We start from the raw sequence: 14,717 nt of genomic DNA, 5'->3' as shown, positions 1-14,717 counted from the left end.
TTCCCAACACCAATTCAATTCGTTAAACATTCATTTACGTTATAAAGGTCACAACGACGCAACTAACGAACTAACAAATCCATTCCACCTTGCCTTACACACTATATAGCTCACGGCTAGCATACCAAACACACATACACACACGTCTTCATACACATACATCAAAACTACGGAATTCTCGTCTATTATTAATCCTTAACACATTCATATCAATTCCATAACATTCGAGGGGCAAAATTCATACCTTTTCTTGAATTTCCGACTCGTCGCAAACGCGCACCTTCCGCCAAACTAATTGTACCCCGTCGGAGAGCGTCTTGAGTAGTCTACAATTATGGAAAGAACAAGACTTTTAAGCCTCAAACAAAAGCTAGGAAATTTGTTTTTTTAATGGGAAAAGGGGTTCGGCCGAGAGCCCTTTCAAGGGTGTTCTTCAATTTTTTTTTTTGTGTTCTTGATAAGTCCAAATGATGACTTGATATATATCCATCTATAGGTCATGTGCAAATCACATGACCATTAAAAATGGGTCTTGGGCCATGCCAATGGCCGGCCACCCCATCAAACTTTGGGCCTCAATTCTTTTTTTTTGTTTGTCCAATTCTTGGCCCAATTCATAAAAGTCCCGTTTTGTAATTCCCGAAACTAATTTTCGAAATTCCAAGTTTACCCTCGGCCTTCCCCAATGTCTTAACATCAATTATTTCATAACCAACATAGTCATATCAACTTGAATCAAAATGTTTCTTCATAACACACAAGTCTTACTTATTTCTCGAATTCCAATTATACGAAAACACGGGACATAACAAATGGCTCGTGAGCTCCAGCAGCTAGCTAGCCTAGGAGTTCGAGTAGTGGACTCAGGTAGCATGGGAGCTACCATTCAGGATGCAGCAGTCTCGTCGCTAGTAGCGGAAGTGAAGGAGCGACAATATGAAGATCCCATGCTAGTTAATTACAGAGATACACTCTCTCAGAAGGAGAAGTCATCATTTGAGGTCTTGGGAGATGGAGTTCTCCAATGCCGAGGCAGATTATGTGTTCCTGATGTGGCAGGATTACGCCACCAGATATTGAGAGAAGCCCATTGCTCCCGTTATTCTGTCCACCCCGGAGCAACGAAAATGTATCATGATCTTAAATCTATATATTGGTGGAATGAGATGAAGAAGGATATAGCATAATTTGTAGCTCAATGTCCCAACTATCAAAGAGTGAAAATCGAGCACCAAAAGTCGGGCGGATTGTTGCAAGCTATAGAAATTCCAACTTGGAAGTGGGAAGTAATTAACATGGACTTCATTACAAGCTTACCCCGTTCTCGACGTAAGTATGACTCTATATGGGTGATTGTGGATAGGCTCACGAAGTCAGCCCATTTCTTACCAGTCAGAACTACGTATGTAGCAGAAGATTATGCAAAGCTTTTATGTTAAAGAGACAGTGTGACTTCACGATGTTCCAGTATCTATTATCTCTGATAGAGGAACTCAGTTTACAGCTAATTTTTGGAATTCCTTCCAAGAGGGTTTGGGGACTCGGGTGAGCCTTAGCACAGCATTTCATCCGCAGACTGACGAACAAGCTGAACGTACCATTCAGACTCTCGAGGATATGCTACGGGCATGTATGATGGATTTTGGAGGTAATTGGGATGATCACTTACCACTTATTGAATTTTCTTATAATAATAGTTATCATTCTAGCATCCAAATGGCACCGTATTAGGCTTTATATGGGAGAAAGTTTAAATCCCCAATTGGGTGGTTCGAAGAAGGAGTGACTAAATTGATAGGGCCAGACTTGGTCAAGCAAGCCATAGAGAAAGTTAAGTTCATACAAGATCGGTTATTAGCAGCCCAAAGTTGTCAAAAGTCCTATGCGGACAATCGTCGAAGGGACTTAGAGTTCCAAGTTAAAGATTGGGTGTTCTTAAAAGTGTCACCAATGAAGGGTGTAATGAGATTTGGCAAAAAGGGAAAGCTTATTCCTCGGTACATTGGGCCTTATGAGATTGTGTGCAAGGTAGGCAAAGTGGCTTACGAATTAGATCTACCTCCTGATTTGGAGTCAGTTCACCCAGTTTTCCATGTCTCGATGCTTCATAAATGTGTTGGAGATCCTACTAGGAACGTGCCAGTGAATGATGTTCAAGTGACAGAAAATTTAACTTATGAAGAGGTACCCATTGCCATATTAGATAGGCAAGTACGGAGGCTTAGAAACAAAGAAGTAGCCTCAGTTAAGGTTTTGTGGAGAAAAAATAACCAAGAAGAAATGACATGGGAAGCGGAAGAAAATATGAAATCCAAGTACCCGCACTTATTCCAACCCCCGGGAGAGATCCAAGATGAGACATCAAGATCATGAGGTATGTATGTTTTCCTTTTATGCATTTGGGTCGCGTGTGGCAAAACTCTATTGCTATTATGTTGTGTCCCTGTGAGGCATTGTTATTATGGGCTGTTGTGACAGGATGGAAGTACCATATTACAGGGGAAACTCTGGTGAAATTTTTATAGAATCCCCGAGAGCCTAACATTCGAGGACGAATGTTCCTAAGGGGGAGAGAATGTTACACCACGGGAAAATTTTCTGTTAATGCACAGTGAATAGACTAACGGAGGGCACAAAGTATGAGATGTGTTAATAAGTAAGAAATAGCATTTAATGACCCTAATTGGGATTTCAAAGACATTCGAGGTGCGAAAAGAAAGTTTGCCAAGGAAGGCAAGGTATACGTTATGTATCCGGAGAGATTTGCAAGTAACAAGTTAATGATGACATCATGATGTTTTGGAGAAGAGTTATAGCGTCCCTTATATTATTAATGAGGTGCTAAACAAGTGTTAAGAAGGTTCCATAAGGATTGGAGATCAAACGAGTCGACAAGATCGAGTTCGGAGAAACTGGCATTATACAACCCAACATACTGGCCGTATGTTAGGCCGTATATTCAGCCCAAATTTCCAGCCTCACTGGACCAAATCCACAGCCAAACATACGATCAGTATAATTTATACGGACCGTATGTTGGTCCATAGAATTTGGTCGGGACAGATTGTGTATTATTAATAAGGGGACCAAGTTCATTTCATTTCATTTCCACTTCACTCCCCTTCTCTCTAGAACTCTCTAGAACATTTATCCACACCTCTCATACAAGAATTCAAGAGATATTAATGATCAACTTCTTCAAACCAAGAGAATCAAGTGTAAGAAACTCATTAAAGCTCATCCAAGACAAGAAATCCAAGTGGAGGTGGAACTAGGGTTTTGCTCAAGTGAAGTGTTTCCACCCAAGGTCCATTATTACACCATCTAAGGTAATTTTTATGGTCTTTCCATTTTGTTTGAGGTATTTAGAGGTTGAAAGACTTGGATTGTAGAAAGAGATAGAAAATGGGTCATGAATGTGAGAATAGTGATATTTTTTAGTAGTAGCTTGGATTGAGTCATGATTCTTGATATGTTGTGATTATTATTATGTTATAAATGACATTAATAACATGGGATAGACATTGTATATGAGTGCACGTAATAGTGTGCTATGACCATGGATATGGATGATTTGAAGTGAATTGGGAAATATGGATAATGTAGGTGAATAAAGACTATTGCTTATGAGGTTGTGAATATTATTATAGATGTTTGGGAGTTGATACATGATATGGAGGAAGTTGTATAAATAAAGGAGATGCTGCCCAATTTTCTCTAGCCTTAGTCAAGTATGCTAAGCTATCGATTTTCTAATGTTAGTATAACTCTAATGAAGGTAAAAACGGGAGCATTGAAGGAGAACGTTCAAGCGATAGAATAGTTGAACGAAAAGGTATGTAAGGCTAACTCTTCTTTCAATATGGCATGGTTCTTTGGCCATATATCTATTATTTCATGAGCCTATGATATCCTCATAATGATTCTATCTCTAAAGCTACTAAATCTCACGATTCTCGTTGTGTTACGATTCTATGAAATTCCTTATTTGATGACTTATCCTCTAAGGATAGATGTAATAAAATGATGATAGTAATGATGTCAAAGATGCTTATGAGCTCTTATGTATATGTGTTTATGTATGACTATTATGTAACCCCGAGCTTATATGGTCGGGTATGATATGTATTGCGCGCACACCACTGCAGTTGGGTACAGATAACCCTGAGCCTTGGTAGGGCCAGGTATGTATAATCACCGAGCCTTGCCATCGCTGGGTATGTGAAATACCGATCCTTCATGGTCAGGTATGCTATGAATATGAATATGTAAATGAATATGAATATGAATATGAATATGAATATGGATATGGAATGTAAATGAGTACGGATACGGATACGAATACGGATATGGATGTATGTACACAATCACGCATTAGAAATGGAAGGTCCCTATGAAAAGCAAGTAAGTGTTTATGACGATGGTTCTCCTACTTCCCATCTTATGTTATATCTTATGTTGTTTATTATGCTTCTATAATGATGTTGATCATGCTTTACATACTCATTACATTATTCGTACTGACGTCCTTTTTTTTGTGGACGCTGCGTCATGCCCGCGGGTGGACAGGGAGACAGGCTTGATCTATAGCTTTATTACTCAGGGACTACGTAGCGGAGCTCCATTTCATTCGGAGCTACAGCTTTTGGTATCTATTCTTTTGTGTACATACTTATGGGCATGGCGGGGTCCTATCCCGCCCATATGATATGACATACTCTCCTTAGAGGCTCGTAGACATGTGTATATGGTTAGATGTATTTGGCCTTGTTAGCTTATATTTTGGATACCATTTTATTAGCCTCATCGGCTTATGTACATTGTTGTGGGCATAGTTGTTGATGGTGATATAAATGTATTGTTGCCCAATGGAAATAGTATGAATGATGGATAGAAAGTATGATTTAGCTATGTGGCTCACCTAGATGTAAATGTGAATGTATGATAAGAGGTGCCCGGGTGGGTTTGCACCGGGTACCCGTCATGGCCCTCCGGTTTGGTCGTGACACAGTACTTCTAATAATATGAAATAAGTGCAAAACTCACCTTTGAATATGTAGGAATGGCCCTTGGATGAAGATATTCAACTTGAGAAAAACCCCAACTTCAACACTAAAGAAATTCTTGGCCCAACTTCAACACTAAAGAAATTCTTGGCTTATATCAACCCTAGTGAGCATCCATGATTCTACGAACTCTTGATGTTTAACTCTTGATTTCTCTTGGGTATATGTTAAAATGGTACGGAGAATATTCTATATCTTTCTTGAGGTTTGGAGAATGAATGAAATGAAAAATAAGGACTTGGGGGTCTCTTTTTATAAAAATTAAAAGCTGCCCGACGAGGATTATACGGACCCTTATACGGTCCGTATAAGTGGCTGTATAATACCTCCAGTGAAAGACCCCTCTCTGGACAGGTTATACGGTCTCTTATACAGACCGTATAAGTTATACGGGCCGTATAAGTGGTCGTATAACTCAAGATTTCCGAAATTGCTCCCGTTGTTTCGTTTAACTTCCAATCCTTATGGAACCTTCTTAACACTTGTTTAACACTTCATTAAAAATCTAAGGAGCATTATAGCTCTTCCTAAAGACATAATTAAATCTACTTTAGCTCTGTACTTCGCAAAACCCTTCCAAACACGACTTATACTTTGCCTTCCTTAACGAACTTCCTTCTCTTGCCTCCAATGTCTTTGGAATCTTAATTAGAATCGCTAAGTACCCCTTCTTAATTTTAGGGACATCATATACATCTTACCCTGTGTTAGTCTATTTACCGTACAATGACATGAAAGTTTTTCGAGGTGTAACACTTTTCCCCCCTTTAAATACATTCGTCCTGGAATGTTATGTTCTCGGGAATTCTACAGAAATTTCGCCAGAGTTTCCCCTGTAATATGGCACTACCATCCTGTCACAACAACCCACAATAACATTTCCTCACAGGGCTACAACACAATGGCAAGAAAATATGGCCACATACGACCAAAAGCATTAAAAAGAAAGCATTACATACCTTATAATAATGACGCCTCATCTTGAATCTCTTCCGGGGGTGGAAACAAGTGTGGGTACTTGGACTTCATGTTCTCTTCCACTTCCCAAGTCATTTCCTCTCGGTTATTGTTTCGCCACAAAACCTTAACTGGGGCTACCTCTTTATTTCTAAGTTTCCTTACTTGCCTATCTAGTATGGCAATAGGTACCTCTTCATAGGCCAACTTCTCCGTAACCTGAACATCATTTACAGGCATGATTATAGTAGGATCTCTGACACACTTATAGAGCATTGATACATGGAAAATTGGATGGACCGATTCATGTTTTGGAGGTAAGTCCAGTTCATAAGCCACTTGGCCTATCCTGCGGATTATAAGGTCCAATATACTGGGGACTCAATTTTCCCTTCTTACCAAATCTCATCATGCTCTTCATCGGTGATACCATCAGGAATACCCAATCATTAACTTGGAATTCTAAGTCTCGCCGACGATTGTCCGCATAAGATTTCTAGCGACTTTGGGCTGTCAACAATCGATCTCAGATAACCTTGATCTTTTCCACCGCTTGTTGAATCAACTCTGAACCTATTAGTTGTACCTCTCCTACTTCAAACCACTCAATTGGCGATCTACACTTCCTTCCATATAGAGCTTCATACGGGGCCATCAGAATGCTAGAATGATAACTGTTGTTGTAGGCAAATTCAATAAGTGGAAAATGTTCATCCCAACTTCCTCCGAAGTTTAATATACATGTCCGCAACATGTCTTCCAAGGTCTGAATGGTGCGTTCAGCTTGTCCATCTGTCTGAGGGTGAAATGACATGCTAAGCCTCACTTGAGTACCCAAACCTTCTTGGAAGGACTTCCAGAATTTAGCTGCAAATTGTGCTCCTCTGTCAGTAATAATAGACGCAGGGACACCATGAAGTCACACTATCTCCTTAAGATACAACCTTGCATAATCTACTACCGAATAGGTGGTTTTGACTGGAAGAAAATGGGTTGATTTCGTAAGTCTGTCAACAATCACCCATATGGAGTCATATTTACGCCGAGAACGAGGTAAGCCTACAATAAAATCCCATATAGAGTCATATTTATGCCGAGAACGAGGTAAGCCTACAATAAAATCCATATTGATCACTTCCCATTTCCAGGTTGGAATTTCCATGGCTTGTAACAATCCTCCTGACCTTTGATGCTCAATTTTCACTTGTTGGCAATTTGGACATTGAGCTACAAATTATGCTATGTCCTTCTTCATTCCACCCACCAATATATTAGCTTAAGATCGTGATACATCTTTGTCGCTCCTGGGTGAATGGAATACCGAGAGTAATGAGCTTCTTCTAGAATCCGACGACGTAGTCCTGCAACGTCTGGAACACATAGTCTATCTCGGTACCTAAGAAATCCATCTGCAGAAACTTCAAATGGCGACTTCTCTTTCTCAGGAAATGTATCTCTATAGTGACTCAACTGGGGAATAAAGATGAAATAGCTGAAATAGCTTCCGTGTCTAAAGATGAAATAGCTGAATTATGAATACCAACCCCTGTATTACCTGTTGATATTTAGCTGGTGAAGCTCACGGATTAATTCTTTCTTCTTCGAACGAACCTCACATAGACTACCCATTGATTTGCGGGTAAGTGCATTAGCTACCACATTCGCCTTTCCAGGATGATATAAAATACTCACATCATAATCTTTTAATAATTCTAACCACTGCCTCTGTCGTAGATTTAACTCCTTCTACTTGAAAATATATTGGAGACTCTTGTGATCTGTATAAATATCAACATGTACACCATACAAGTAATGACTCCACATTTTTAGCACATGAATAACGCAGCCAATTCAAGATCATGGGTCGGGTAATTCTTCTCATGTTTCCGCAACTGCCTTGAAGCATAGGCAATAACTATACTGTGTTGCATCAATACATAAACTAACCCATCACCAGAGGCATCACAACACACAACATAACCATCTGGTCCTTCGGGAAGTGTCAGGACTGGGGCTGAAGTTAATTTGTCCTTCAATTCCTGGAAACTGCGTTCACAAGCAGTGGTCCACTGAAAGTTTGTTGATTTCTGAGTTAGCTTCGTTAATGGTGCAGAAATAAAAGAAACTCCTTCCACAAATCTTCTATAATAGCCTGCTAATCCAAGAAGCTACAAACCTCTATAGGCGTTGTAAGCCTTGGCCAAGTCTTCACAGCCTCAATTTTTTGAGTATCAACTCGAATGCCGTCAGCTGAAATAATATGGCCCAGAAAAGTTACAGAATTCAGCCAGAACTCACATTTCGAAAATTTAGCATACAACTCACGAGTTCGAAGAATCCCAAGGACAGTACGCAAATGATCTGCATGTTCTGCTTCAGTACAAGAATATACTAGGATATCATCAATGAACACAATCACAAACATATCTAAGAAAGGCCTGAACACATTATTCATCAAATTCATGAACACCGCTGGGGAATTTGTCAACCCAAATGACATTACCCGAAATTCATAATGGCCATATCCGGTTCTGAAAGCCGTCTTGGAAATATCTTCCTCTCTAACTCTCACTTGATGATATCTCGAACTCAGATCAATCTTGGAAAACCATTTAACACCCTGCAGTTGATTAAACAAATCGTCGATTTTTGGAAGCGGATATTTATCTTTATTGTCACCTTGTTCAACTGCCTATAGTCAAAGCACATTCGTAAGGAACCTTCTTTCTTTCTTACGAATAAGACAGGTGCTCCCCATGGCGATGAACTGGGTCTAATGAACCCTTTCTCAAGAAAATCCTTCAATTGTGCCTTTAACTCTTTCAGTTCTGCAGGAGCCATTCTGTAAGGAGGAATAGATATAGGTTTAGTATTCGGCAACACATCAATAGAAAAATCAATCTCCCGCTCCGGTGGAACTCCTGGAAGTTCATCTGGAAATACATCCGAAAATTCATTTACTACCGGGACGGATTGAAAAGTCGGCGGCTTTGCTTTGGTGTCATGAACTCGAACTAGATGATAAATATAGCCTTTAGCGATCATCTTCCTTGCCTTTAAGGTAGGAAATAAACCTACCTCTTGGAGACGTTGTATTACCTTTCCATTCAAGCACGGGTTCTCCCGAGAATTGGAATCGAACTATTTTCGTTCTGCAATCAACATTAGCATAACAAGAAGCCAACTAATCCATGCCCATAATCAAATCAAAATCTACCATTTCCAGTTAAATCAAATCAGTTGTAGTCTGGCGATTACATACCACAACCACACAATTTTTATACACTTGCCTAGCTATTACCGGGTCAACAACAGGAGTAGATACCTCAAAGGGATTTATTGGCTCGGGTTTCACCCCAATACAATCAGCAATATACGGAGTACTATACGACAAGGTATAACCCAGATCAATCAATACATAAACATCATGGGAGAATATGAATAGTGTACCTGTAACCATGTTTGGGGAGGAATCAAGATACTGACGTCCGGCTAAAGCATAAATACGGGGCTGGGTGCCACCTGAACTGGATGCTCCCCCTCAGCCCCTACCACGGCCTGCTAGAGTCTGGAGAGTCTGCCCTACCGGGCGTACGAACGAGGAAGAACCAGCTGCTGATCCTGTGGGTTGAGCCCCAACTCTACCACCTATCGATGGACAATCACGTATCATGTGCCCAACCTGACCATAGGCATAGCAAGCATCTGAACCTCCGCGATACTGACCTGAATGTAATCTATCACACTGACTACATCGCAGCACCGGTGGTCTTCGCTGACTAGGATCACCTCTAAACTGAGGACCTGAGACTCTCGAACTCTGACCCGGATAAGAATAAATGGGGCGATTAAATCTCCTGCCCGCAAACCGAGGAGGTGCACTAGTCGCGAACTGGCCCGAATAACTGGAATACTGTTGTTGCTATACTTACTACTAACACCGGCAGATCTGGCCCTCTTGCTCTGCCTTCTAACAATATCGCGTTCACCCCGTTGTGGCTCTTGCTGCTCTTCTAAATTCTGGGCGTGGACCTGAGTATGGGAGATGTCCATCCCCTCCTGCAATGAAGCTGTCAAGCAATCTTTGAACAAATGTGGCCCTAAGCCACTCACAAATCTATGTACTCTGTCTCACATATCGGCCACCATAGTGGGAGCATACCGGGCCAATGAATTAAAACGGAGACTAGACTCACGAGCACTCATAGTTGCTTGCTTTAGATTTAGAAACCTGTCAGCTCGGGCCCTCCGAACCTCAGGTGGCAAATAATGAGGAAGGAAGGCATCTACAAATTCTTGTCAAACTGGGGGAGGTGCATTTTCCTTCCTTGAAGCTACCCAATTATTATACCATAGAATGGCGACATCCCGCAATTTATAAGACGCTAACTCCACTGACTCAGTATCGGAAGCATGTATAATCCTCAGCGTCCTCAACATCTCATCTATAAAACCTTGCGGGTCTTCATCCGGCTTGGACCCAAAAAATTCTGGGGGATTTAAACTCATGAAATCATGGGCCCTTGCACTAACTGCCCTGTCACCAGAACCCGCACCTTATTGTTGGGCCTGGGCAGCAACTAGCTGAGTCAATAACTGAATATCCTCGGTCATTTGTTGACCCGGAGCACCCGGTGGGGGAACTGGAGGCATAGGAGCTGGAGTAGAGACACCTTCTTGTTCTCCTAGAATAGGCTGAGTGTGGGAGGTATGTGATGGGGCCTCATTATGGGATTCACCTTCTTCTATATTCGTTGGTGGCTCCTTTTCCATCCGCCTTGATGTAGTATCCTTACCCGTCTGGGCGGCTGTGGCCTTTCTCTTTACCGGTATCACTGAAATCATAACGCACAATTAAGGAGAAGGAAATCTTATAACATAGCTCTACCGCACGATCTAATAAGATGAAGAACGGTCATTTTTCCTAGATGCCCCACAGCCTCTTGTTTATAAGTGTGGCACGCTTCACACCCATAAACGAGACTCTGCTGGACACGGCTCGTAGACACACCCTAGGACGGAACTGCTCTGATACCACTTTTTGTCACGACCCGACTAAGGGCCATGACAGGTACCCGGAGCTGACTATCGAGCACTACTCATTATGGTAATTATCATACCAAACCTGAAAGCCCTCACGGCTGCAAAAATGATATACAAAATATACACTCATGTACTCATGAGACAACTACTACCCACGCATACGTATCTACGAGCCTCTACTATAGTAATGAGACATAAGGACGGGACAGGACCCCGTCGTGCCTAAATATGCACATAAAAGAATGTATCAACCAATGGCACCTCCGCAGTAGTGGAGTGCTCCTGTGAATCTGCCGAGTAGCTCTTAAGAATCGGGACCGCCTCTCTGCCTACTTGTGGGCATGAACACAACGTCTAAAAATAAAGGACGTCAGTACGAACAATGTATTGAGTATGTAAGGCATGCACAATAACATGATAAAGAGATGCAAGAATATAAGGTAAAGGGGTAACCTGTAACTAATTGCCACTTAAGGCGGAGTCATGCATGCTAACTCATATAATAACAACATCTTATCATGAAAGCATATATATATAACTGCCCGACCATATAGGTATGGTGTGATCATCATTGGCCCGCGTCTGGGGTAAACATCTTATGCTGCCCACTAGTGGTGTCTGCCCATGCCATCTAGACATGGTGTATGTGTCGCCCACCTTAGCGGTGTCTGCTCGGCCATGTAGGCACGGCGTAATCTCATCATTATATACTTATCATGAAGCATGCATAAGAACCCAAGTAAAAGCTACAACTCTATCGGGGTGACGTAAGGTCGAGAACCCCCGATTCCATTATGGAGTAGTCATGATCATCATGTCTCACCTTGAAGGAACTAGCATCATAAGGTGAGTCTAACAATAATGAACAACATCAAGGAATCATATAAGGATCATTAGCTTCATAAGAATGTCACATCATGAGCTTTAAGGTCTCTAGATTTAGATTCATCGTCATCATTATCACATTCATAACACGTCTCCTATCATTATCTTGTGAGTAGCTCTTAATAATCATAGACTTATAATTTCCGGAATATGAGAAAGCCATGGAAAGATAAAGGAAATCATATTATCGGAATCATGCCTTAGAAAAAAAAAAGGGACTAGCCTCACATACCTTTGCGTCGCTCTAACTTTACCGACTAAGTGCTCCCCTCCAATACTCACAATTCTACATTCAAGAGAATTCATACTAAAATTAGATAACCAGAAACATACATGAAGCTAAACTAAGGCAACCAAGGGCTAATGAAAATTGGGCAGCACTTCCTTTGTTTCTACAACGTTCTCCATATAATATAACAACTCCCAAACATCAATAAATTTTGTTAAGTTAGACATTATTCAATTCTCAAAATTCCCTCTCAAGGTCATCCATAACCATAGTTATCACCCAACGTCGCATTCATTCATCTATAATGCTTCTTCAACATCCTTAACATCATTCATAACAAGATTATACTCATTCCATACTAAGAATCATAACTCAATTGAACTTACTACTCAAGATACCATTATTTCCATATTTGAGCTCATATTCTATATTATTCTTTAATCCAAGTCTTTCAACCACTCAATACCTCTACTAACATGAAATAAGTGCAAAACTCACCTTTGAATATGTAGGAATGGCCCTTGGATGAAAATATTCCACTTGAGAAAAACCCCAACTTCAACACTAAAGAAATTTTTGGCTTGTATCAACCCTAGTGAGCACCCATGTACTTGATTCTACCAACTCTTGAGGTTTAACTCTTGATTTCTCTTGGGTATATGTTAAAATGGTATGGAGAATATTCTAGAGCTTTCTTGAGGTGTGGAGAATGAATGAAATGAAAAATGAGAACTTGGGGATCTCTTTTTATAAAAATTAAAAGCTGCCCGACGAGGATTATACGGACCCTAAGTGGTCGTATAATACCTCCAGTGAAAGACCCCTCTCTGGACAGGTTATACGGTCCCTTATACGAACCGTATAAGTTATACGGGCCGTATAAGTGGCCATATAACTCAAGATTTCCGAAATTGCTCCCGTTGTTTCGCTTAACTTCCAATCCTTATGGAACCTTCTTAACACTTATTTAACACTTCATTAACAATCTAAGGAACATTATAGCTCTTCCTAAAGACATTATTAAATCGACTTTAGCTCGGTACTTCGGAAAACCCTTCCAAACACGACTTATACTTTTCCTTCTTCAACGAACTTCCTTCTCTTGCCTCCAATGTCTTTGGAATCTTAATTAGAATCGCTAAGTACCCCTTCTTACTTTTAGGGACATCATGTACATCTTACCCTGCGTTAGCCTATTTACCGCACAACGACATGAAAGTTTTTCGAGGTGTAACAGCTTGCAATCGATGTCATGGGTTTTTAGGAGCCTAAGTAGTTGTAAGTTAGAGTCTAGGAGTTTCTTGAGGACAAGAAAAGGTTTAAGTGTGGGTTTGTGACCAACGTCTAGACGTACATGTTTTTAGTCATCTTACGCCTCTCATTTGTAACTCTTTTCTTGTGTTTTAAGTACACTTTAACATCTCTACAATTGATATGTGTGTTTATTGTGTTTAGGTGATGACTTTGGTATAAAGCTCAGGTGGGTCATGCGTCGTGCCCTTGCAAATTGGCAACAAATTGTGGAGCTACCAAAATACAAGGGCACCCCGTGCCCACAAACTAGGTGGTGCGGCATGTCCTCCTATTTTCTGCCTAATCCAAGTCGGTTTCGAACTTTATTTGGAGATACGGCCCATGATCAAATTCTAGCGCTATATATACACATTCCACACATTTTTCAGAGGAGAAGAATATTTTGGAGAGGAATATAACGCAAGGACAACTAAGCACATCATCGTGGAGGAATGTGATAGGATCCTAAATGGCACAAATGACTCAACTACTCAAACTTCTCTAAGGATTTGTGTTGGAAGCGGATTCATAGAGGATGAAGCTTTGGGAGTGTTTAAATGGAGTCATTGAAGGGCCTTTAATCTATGGGAGATATCATGGGAGAAGGAGTCAAGAGTCCAAGGCCTAAGGCTTGCCTCTTAAAGTGGCTACAATTGCAAGCTTGGGTGATTCAAGGCCAGGAGATGGCTATTTGTGCAAGTGGCTACTTTGCGTAAGGAGGGTTATGGTTGCAAGAAGGCCATGCATGCAAGGTTGATTAGAGGGTTATCTATACAAGGAGGGACGTGTTTGGCCATTGAAGGCCAATCCTTGAATTGAAGACTACACTAAGAAGATTAGCCAAACAACGCCCTTACTTCATTAAGGGTAGCATTGTAATTGCTTATTAGTCTTCTTTACTTAGCTTGTATATATAGCTTGTCTTTCATTTCATTTACTGAGATTGGATGAATTATGTGTTGAATACTCTAAGGAGTGATAGTTTGTTTAGGGTTAGCTTAATTAATGGTGGATTCCATTGTTGGTCTTGAACCATTTTCCATTGATTTCATGAAGGGTTGTTCATTTGTGGATTTCAATAGAATTTCCCTTGCCTTGATTTCAAATAGTATAGGTTCTTTGAATTGAATCAAATTGAGAGGGTCTAGGTTTCATATACTTAGGTTGGCTCATAGGTTCATTATTCATTGGGTCTTGCTTTTATCCTCTATTTCTCATCCCCTTTCTTCAATTCTCATCCCCAA

Source organism: Lycium barbarum, chromosome 5, assembly GCF_019175385.1.
Source record: "Lycium barbarum isolate Lr01 chromosome 5, ASM1917538v2, whole genome shotgun sequence".
NCBI classification, from domain to species: Eukaryota; Viridiplantae; Streptophyta; class Magnoliopsida; order Solanales; family Solanaceae; genus Lycium; species Lycium barbarum.
Note: the sequence above shows the minus strand (reverse complement) of the source record.